At 38.5% G+C, this 8,739-nt stretch overlaps 1 pseudogene; it reads left to right on the forward strand.

Moving 5' to 3' along the window:
• The first annotated feature begins 476 nt into the window (after positions 1–476).
• On the forward strand, positions 477–1,475 carry LOC140501437 (adenosylhomocysteinase-like; annotated as a pseudogene).
• The last annotated feature ends 7,264 nt before the right edge of the window (positions 1,476–8,739 follow it).

The raw sequence follows: 8,739 nt of genomic DNA on the forward strand, positions 1-8,739 counted from the left end.
TTTATTATTGGGCGTACTGTTACAAGAAAAATAGGAAATACAACTTGAGTTTCAGTACAAATGATCAACATGCAAGAGTATAAAGGTATTATTTTAGAAAAAGTACTGTATGTGAAATTAACAAATCATTGAAAAACTCAGATCTCTACATGTGAATATTTTTTTCTTACTTTTTTCAATGTATAAGTATACTGTTATCTGTACAGGAAAGATGTATTCAAAATGCTTTTTGGCTAGACTATGCAGTTCTCCACAATATTTCTCACATGCATGTCTTCTTTACTCACCTAGACATGATCCTACTTCATTCATCACCCACCTTCACGCACACACATACACACTTGGACTATTGGACTAATAATAAGACAAATAGCCCTTCCTGGCACTGCCTGATGCCTCCCTCAGCCTTCCATCCCTGAAGTCTCTGTGAGGTGGTCTCTGCTAAGTCATTAAGTAACTGTGGAGGAGGTCATAATATGTCTGAAAAATTGCTCTACAAAGTCACTGACATCAGCCTGGCTGCCTGGGGATTCAAGGCCCTGGACACAGCAGAGAATGAGGTGCCTGGCTTGATGAAACTTTGAGAGATGTACTCAGCCTCCAAGCCACTGAAGGGTGCCCGGATTGCTGGCTGCCTTCACATGACCATGGAAATAGCTGTTCTTATTGAGACACTAGTGGCCCTGGGAGCTTAGATATAGTGGTTCAGTTGCAATATTTTCTCCACCCAGGACCACACAGCAGCTGCCATTGCCAAAACTGGCAAAATTGACAACCTGTATGGCTGTCATGAGTCCTTCATTCATGGCATCAAATAAGCCACAAATGTCATGATTGCAGGCAACATGGCTGTGGTGGCAGGTTATGGTGATGTGGGCAAGGGCTGTGCTCAGGCCCTTTGAGGCTTTCATGCTCAAGTTATCATCATAGAGATAGACTCCATCAGGACACTGCATGCCTCTATGGAGAGCTATGAGGTGACTACCATGGATGAAGCCCGCAAAGAGGGAAACGTCTTTGTCACTACCATAGGATGTGTAGACATCATCTTGGGCAGGCACTTTGGGCAGATGAAGGATGATGCCATAGTATGTAATGCCATAAAGTGGTGAATCAAAATTCTGTGGAGAGGGTATACATGAAACCTCAGGTGGACTGCTATAAGCTGAAGAATGGGCAGTGGATCATCCTGCTGGCAGAAGGCTGTCAAGTCAACCTGGGCTGTGCTATGGCCATCTCAGTTTTGTGATGAGCAACTCCTTCAGCAACCAGGCATCGGCCTAGATTGAGCTATAGACCCACTTGGATGAGTATCCTGGGGGAGTGAACTTCTTTTCCAAGAAGCTGGATGAAGCTGTGACTGAGGCCCCCTTAGCAAACTGAAAGTGAAGCTACCCAAGCTGACAGAAAAGCAGTCCAAGTACCTGGTCCTCCCCAGAGAGGGCCCCTTCAAACCTGACCACTGCTGCTACTGAGTCCTGCCTAGTTCAAAGACTCCAAATGACCCATCACATTTTCTTGCCTTTCCAGCCTTTTCTTCATAGAGTTAAAAACGGTATCTAGATTTGGTTGGGCAAAAAAAAAATAATAAGACAAATACAAATCAAAATAACTTTGAACTTTCACTTTATACCTAGCAAGGGTGAAAAACAATGAAATAAATTAATAAAAGTTTGAACTACCTTTCGTTTACTAGATAAATTTGTTTTTCTTTAATTCTAACATCTATTACTCCTTCTGTTTCCTATGTGAATTCCCTTTTCTCCCCTTTCCCTGCATCCAACCCAATTGATCCATTTCTAAACTTTTCTAGTCTTTGAGCAAATAGGTCCTTTCTGCTACGGCATTTCAGTTTCTCACCTACCCTGTTTCAGGTACACAAGAGACCAGATGTGTCTTTCCTGAGTCTCTGAGGCCTGATTCTTCTTTGTCTTTAGTCTATACAATTATCTTTTGAGCTTCTGATTGCAGATAGCCCACCCTCATTTTGACTCATTCCTGCCTTTTCTTGATATTCTCATCTTCTTTGTTCCTTAGGGTTACTAAGAACCCAGGCTTTTCTTTTTTCCTCCCATACTCTTCTTTTTTGGTCAACTAATCTCCTGTCATCAGTTCACTGTAGGATATAAATCAACAGCCCCTCCATTTTCAGAGGCTACTCCACAGGGACCATCATATCCATACCTAAAGGCATATTCATAGAACCTTGAAAGGTTTTTATCATAGGTCTGATCACCACATTGGGGATGAAGAAGAGGCTTTTTTTTCTGTGAGGTCTGGGAGCGTGATCTACATCAGGCGATGAATCATGACCTACTAGTAGCATATAGCAGAGCCTCACAAATATTCATTAAGCACCTATTTTATGTAACGGAACAGGATTACAAATATAGATATGATATATCTTACTCTCAAGGAGCTTACAACAGAGTAGAAAGAAATTATATGTTCACAAAAGCCTGTGAAATAAAGAAGAGTGAGATACCTGCAAAGGAGAGATCCAAAGAGATATAAAGGAAGAATATTTTTATTTAGGGGTAGGGAAAGAGATGTCAGGAAAGGCTTCATGGCGAAGATGGCACCTGAGTTATAATCTCAACTTGTGGGGAAGCTAGGTGGTATAGTAGATAGAATTCCTGGGCCTGGTATCTTCCTGAGTTCAAATCTAGTCTCAGACACTTACTAGCTGTGTGACCCTGGGCAAGTCACTGAACCCTCTTTGCCTCAGTTTTTCCCCTACAAATGAGCCAGAGAAGGAAATAGCAAACCAGTCTACTCCTTGTAAAAAAACAAAAAACAAAAAACCAGAAACAACCCATAAGAGGTCACAAAGAGTCATACATAACTGAGGTGACTGAACAACCAATCTTAACTTCACTGCAGTCAGGTAATCCTTTTATACCTTCGTAATCAATTCACTACCTTACTCACCACAGCAGCTTTTCCAAACCCTTTCAATCCCTCATCAAAACTCCCTCCCTCTTTCCTCACCCTTTCAAGGTCATCTGTTGAGAGTTCCTTTTCTGCCCTCCTCATCTCACATTGCTCAGATGTCTTCACCCACTATCTCTTCCTTCATCTTTGACTCACTCAAAGTGAGAACCTGAAAAGATCTTTGCTTTAAAGAGCCAAGGTCTCTCATTGCATCCTGGGCCATCTCCAGTTGTCCTAATGAATATCTGTCCCCTGGACTCAGATAACTATGGAGGAGAAAGTGAGGCTAGTGACTTTGCAGACCTCTCTCACTCAAATCAAAATAAATTGCAAGTCATGTCATCATCTCCATGATGTCATAGTCCTCTTTGAGAATGAAGGACAAACCATAACTTGTCTCAGATGAAGAGATGGCCCTTTTTCATGCCAAGGCAAACCCCTTTATATACATATGTGATGCTATTTCATCCCCTCTTCTCTAACAGTTTATCTCCTCTGTCATGCTGGCTTTCTCTAATCTTTAATTTCTCCCAGTCTACTGGCTGCTTCTCTACTGCCTACAAACACATTCATGTCTCCTAAATGCTTTAAAAAATAACAAAAATAGGGGGGCAGAGCCCATATGACAGAGTAAAAGCAAGGACTTGCTTGAGCTCTCTCCTAAACCCTTCCAAATACCTATAAAAAGACTCTAAACAAATTCTAGAGCTACCAAACCCACAAAATTACAGAGTGAAACAAATCTCCAGCCCAAGGCTACCTAGAAGGTCCACAGGAAGGGTATATCACATCGGGTTGGGAGCAGAGTACAGTTTGGCATGGGCTGCACAGACTGACTGGAACAGACTTCTGGGGACAGAATCATTGGCAACTGTGGCGGATTCCAAACTTCTCAACCCACAAACACCAAAAACAACATAGGAGGTCAATGGGAAAATTCTGTGAGACCTGGGTAAAAGAGGAGCATGGTCTGGTTGAAGTCTGGTCTCAGCCCCAGGGGCAGTGAATGTGACTGTAACAGCAGCAGCAGTAACTACTTCCAGAGCTCTGGGCCCACAGACAGTGGAGGATTACCTGAAACCTGGGACAGTAAACCTACCCCCACTAGAAGCAGAGTCCTACCTTGACAAAGAGTTAGAAAGTCAAGTATTTCGCTGGGAAGGTAAGCAAATGACATTTAAAAAAAACTCAGACTATAAAATCTTACTTTGCTGACAGAGAAAATCAAAACATACAACCAGAAGATAACAAAGCAGAGCTCCTACATCAAAAGCCTCCAAGAAAAATATGAATTGATCACAGGCCATGGAAGAGCTCAAAAAGGATTCTGAAAATCAAGTAAGAGAAGTAGAGCAAAAATTGGGAAGAGAAATGAGAATGATGCAAGAAAATCATGAAACATAAGTCAACAGCTTGCTAAAGGAGACCCAAAAAATACCGAAGAAAATAACACCTTAAAAAAGAGACTAACCCAAATGGTAAAAAAAAAAAAAAAAAAAAGTCCAAAAAGCCAATGAGGAGAAAAATGCCTAAAAAAACAGAATTGGTCAAATGGAAAAGGAGATCCAAAAGCTCACTGAAGAAAATAATTCCTTCAAAATTAGAATGGAGCAAACGATACTAATGACTTTATAAGAAATCAAGAAATTATAAAACAGGATCAAAAGAAGGAAAAATAGAAAACTATGTGAAATATCGCATTAAAAAAACTACTGACCTAGAAAATAGATCCAGGAGAGAGAATTTAAAATTTATTGGACAACCTGAAAGCCATGATCAAAAAAAGAGCCTAGACATCATCTTTCAAGAAATTATCAAGGAAAACTGCCCCGATATTCTAGAACCAGAGGGTAAAATAGAAATTGAAAGAATCTACTGATTGCCTCTGAAAAGAGATTCCCAATGGAAAACTCTTAGAAATATTGTAGCCAAATTCCGGAGTTCCCACATCAAGGAAAAAATATTGCAAGTAGCCAGAAAGAAACAATTTTAGTATTGTGGAAATAAAATCAGGATAACACAAGATCTAGCAGTTTCTACATTATGGGATTGAAGGGCTTGGAATATGATATTCCAGAGGTAAAAGTAGCAAGGATTAAAACGAAGAATCACCTACCCAGCAAAACTGAGTATAATACTTCAGGGGAAAAAATGGAATTTCAATGAAATAGAACACTTTCAAGCATTCTTGTGGAAAAGACCAGAGTTGAATAGAAAATTTGATTTTCAAATATAAAAATCAAAAGAAGCATGACAAGGTAAACAGAAAAGAAAAATCATAAGACACTTATTAAAGTTGAACTGTTTACATTCTTACATGGAAAGATGATATTTGTAACTCATGAAACCTTTCTCAGTATTAGGTTAGTTGGAGGAAGTATAGATAGATGGACAGTCAGACAGATAGACGATAGATAGATAGATAGATAGATAGATAGATAGATAGATAGATAGATAGATAGATAGATAGATAGATGGCACAGGGTGAGTTGAACATGAAGGGATGATATCTAAAAATAAAAAGGGGTGAGAGGAAAATATTGGGAGAAAGAGAAAGGAAAAGATAGAATGGGGTAAATTATCTCATACAAAAGAGGCAAGAAAAAGGTTTCACAATGGAGGGGAAGAGGGGGAAGGTGAGAGGGAATAAATGAACCTTATTCTCATCAGATTTGGCTTAAGGAGGTAATAACATACACACTCAATTGGTTATTTTATGCTACATAAAAGTAAGGAGGAAAGGGATAAAGGGAGAGGGTATAATGATAGAAGGGAGGGACAAGTGAGGGAGAGGCAGTCAGAAGCAAACACTTTTGAAAAGGATCAGGGTCAAAGGAGAAAACAATAAGTGGGAGGATAGAATCAGGGGAAAATACAGTTAGACTTTCATAACATGACTATTATGGTAGTGTTTTGCATAACTACACATGTATAACCTATATTAACTTGCTTGCCTTCTCAATGAGAGTGGATGGGGAGGGAAGAAAGGAGAGAATTTGGAACTCAAAGTTTTAAAAACAAATGTTAAAAATTGTTTTTACATACAACTGACAAATAAGATGTGTAGACAATGGGGTATAGAAATCTATCTTGCCCTACAAGAAAGTAAGGAGGAAGGGGATAAAAGGGGGTGGTGATTAAAGGGAGGGCAGACTGGGGGAAGGGATAATCAGAATGCATGCCATATTGGTATGGTGGGGAGGGAGAGATAGGGAGAAAATTTGAAACACAAAATCTTTTGAAAATAAATGGTGAAAACTAAAAACTAATTAATTAATTAATTGGGAAAACCACAAAACCCTTATTTGTTCCAATCATCCCTTTTATTTTTTATTATATATTATTATATAAATTTTGTTAAATTTCTTCTAATATTTGTGAAGTATGTAGCATAGTGCTGGGAATATAATTGGCCAAGCACTATACTACATGCTTCACACATAGTAGGCATTTAATAAATGCTTATTCCTTTGCTTCCCTTTCATGAGAAAGATGACTATAATTTCAGCCTTCACTGCTTTTCTTTTCCTTCTTTTCAGTCCTGCTTCAGTCTTGTTACTAACCTCATCAATCAAAAGAAACTGCTCTCTTCAAGGTTACTAATGATCTGTTGCCAAATCTCATGGCCTTTTCTCCATCTTTGCTCTCAGAATTAGTGGATTTAATCAGTGGACCAGAATTCAAACCTCATATCTTCCAATCACTGTCTTTGTGACCTTATGTAAGCCCCTTAAACATTTTTTTTTAGCAAAATACATTCAAGCAAATACAGTCAAGCAAAATACATTCCGCACTGTCCATGTCTAATTTTTTTTTCTCATTTTGAACTCTGAGTCCTTTATTTCCCTGTCAATGATATTTCATGAAACTGGTCCTCTGAGTCATGATTGGTCAAAATACTAATAAAAGTTCCCAATTCTTTCAAAGTTATTTACCTTTGCCATATTGTTGTCATTGCATAAATTGTTCTACTAGTTTTATCCACTTCATTCTTAATCAGTTCATGCAAGTCTTCTGAGATTTCTCTGAAACCATCTCCACCATTTCTTATAATACAACATTTGTACATCATAATTTTTTAGCCACTTCCCAGTTTATGGATGCTTCCTCAGATTTCCCTTCTTTGTTACCTCAAAAAGAGCTCTAAATATTTTTGTGTATAGGCAGAGTTTGTTTTGCTTAGGACCAATCCCTCCCCTAATCTACCTTTCCTCTAATTCTTCCTCCTTATTCTCCCTTTTCCCTCTTATTTCCCTATTGAGTGAATTTTCTTTCAGTACCTAATTCTATGCGGATATGTATGTATTTTTCCTTCCTTTAACCGGTTCAGATGAGAGTGAGGTTGAAGGGTCAGTTGCTCCCCCAATTTCACCCTCCTATTGTATAGATGCATGCCCTGATTATGTGAAGTAATTTTCCCTAATCTTCCTTTCCATTGCCCCATAGTGCATTCTTCTTCCCCTTTCTTTCCATTCTTTCTTCAAGATGATAAAGTCACAATAGAACCACTTCTAGGCCTTGTTTAATTAGACTCTCTCTTTGAGTCTTGAAGATGACAAGGTTCAGAGGGACACCTATATTATCTCTCCATGTTTGAATGTAAGTAGTTTATTCCTTTTTAGTCCTTTATCATTGTTTATTTCTATTTACCATTTTATGTTTATCTTGACTCCCTTGGTTGAACTTCAAAGTTTCTATATAGCTCTGGTTTTTTCCTCAGGAATGTTCCTCTTTGTTATTAGGGATCCATTTTTCCCTCTGTAGTATTGCACTCAGTTTTGCTGGGTAAGTTATTCTTGGCTGTAGGTCCCTGTTCTTTGCTTTCTTGCATATTCTGTTCCAAACTCTCTGGTTCTTTATAGCAGAGGCTACAAAATCATGTGTGATCCTGATTATGGTCCATCAGTACTTGATTTCTTTCCTTTTGGCAGCTCACAGCTTTGGCCTGAAAGCTCAGCATTTGGGCTCCAATATTCCTGGGAGTTTTTATTTTGAATTTCTTTCAGGAGATGACCTACAGATTATTTCTATTTCTAATTTTCCCTCTGATTCTAAGAGATCTGGGCAGTTTCCTTTTATAATGTCTTAAAATAGGATATTGTATCACCAAGGCAATATTCACAGCACTGAGGATGACTATGAATATGCCGGCATAGTTCTGAATCACAAAGTATAACAGACTCTCCATATAGAAGAAAGAAGGAAAACATTTATTCAGACACCAGAAAGCCAAATCCTAACACGAGAAAGCCAAATCTGTTATAGTAACCAAGAAGTAAATACACATTATCAGACCTTCCCACAAACAAACTCACAGTCTTAGATGCCTGCTTCCTCTCTCCTTCCAAGCTCTGACTAGTCTGACCAACTTCCTCTCAGCTCTGCTCCAGTTCTGCCTCTTCCTGTTCCATCCTTCCTGTTCCACCCTTTACTGTTCTACTCTCCAGCAAACTCCCCCCAACACAGACTCATGTGACTCAGACTTCCATGTGATCCAGGCAGGTCACATGAGCTTATTAAAGAATGGGAAAGATCTTTCCATTTAAATTACCATTACAGATATCTAGGCTCTTTTTTTGATCATAGCATTCAGATGATTCATTGATAAATGGTTTCTCTTAGATTAGTTTTCAGATACCTTATATTTTTTCCTTTTATTAATCTTTTGAATTTTTAAAAATATTTTTCATTGTCACATTAAGTTATTGTCTTCTATTTGGTCAAATCTAATTATGCATAATAGGTTCTGATCATTCTTTTTTACTTCTTCTAATTTTCTTATGTCTTTATCTTGTTCCTTTGCTC

This window comes from Notamacropus eugenii, chromosome 1 (assembly GCF_028372415.1).
Source record: "Notamacropus eugenii isolate mMacEug1 chromosome 1, mMacEug1.pri_v2, whole genome shotgun sequence".
In the NCBI taxonomy this organism is placed as follows: Eukaryota; Metazoa; Chordata; class Mammalia; order Diprotodontia; family Macropodidae; genus Notamacropus; species Notamacropus eugenii.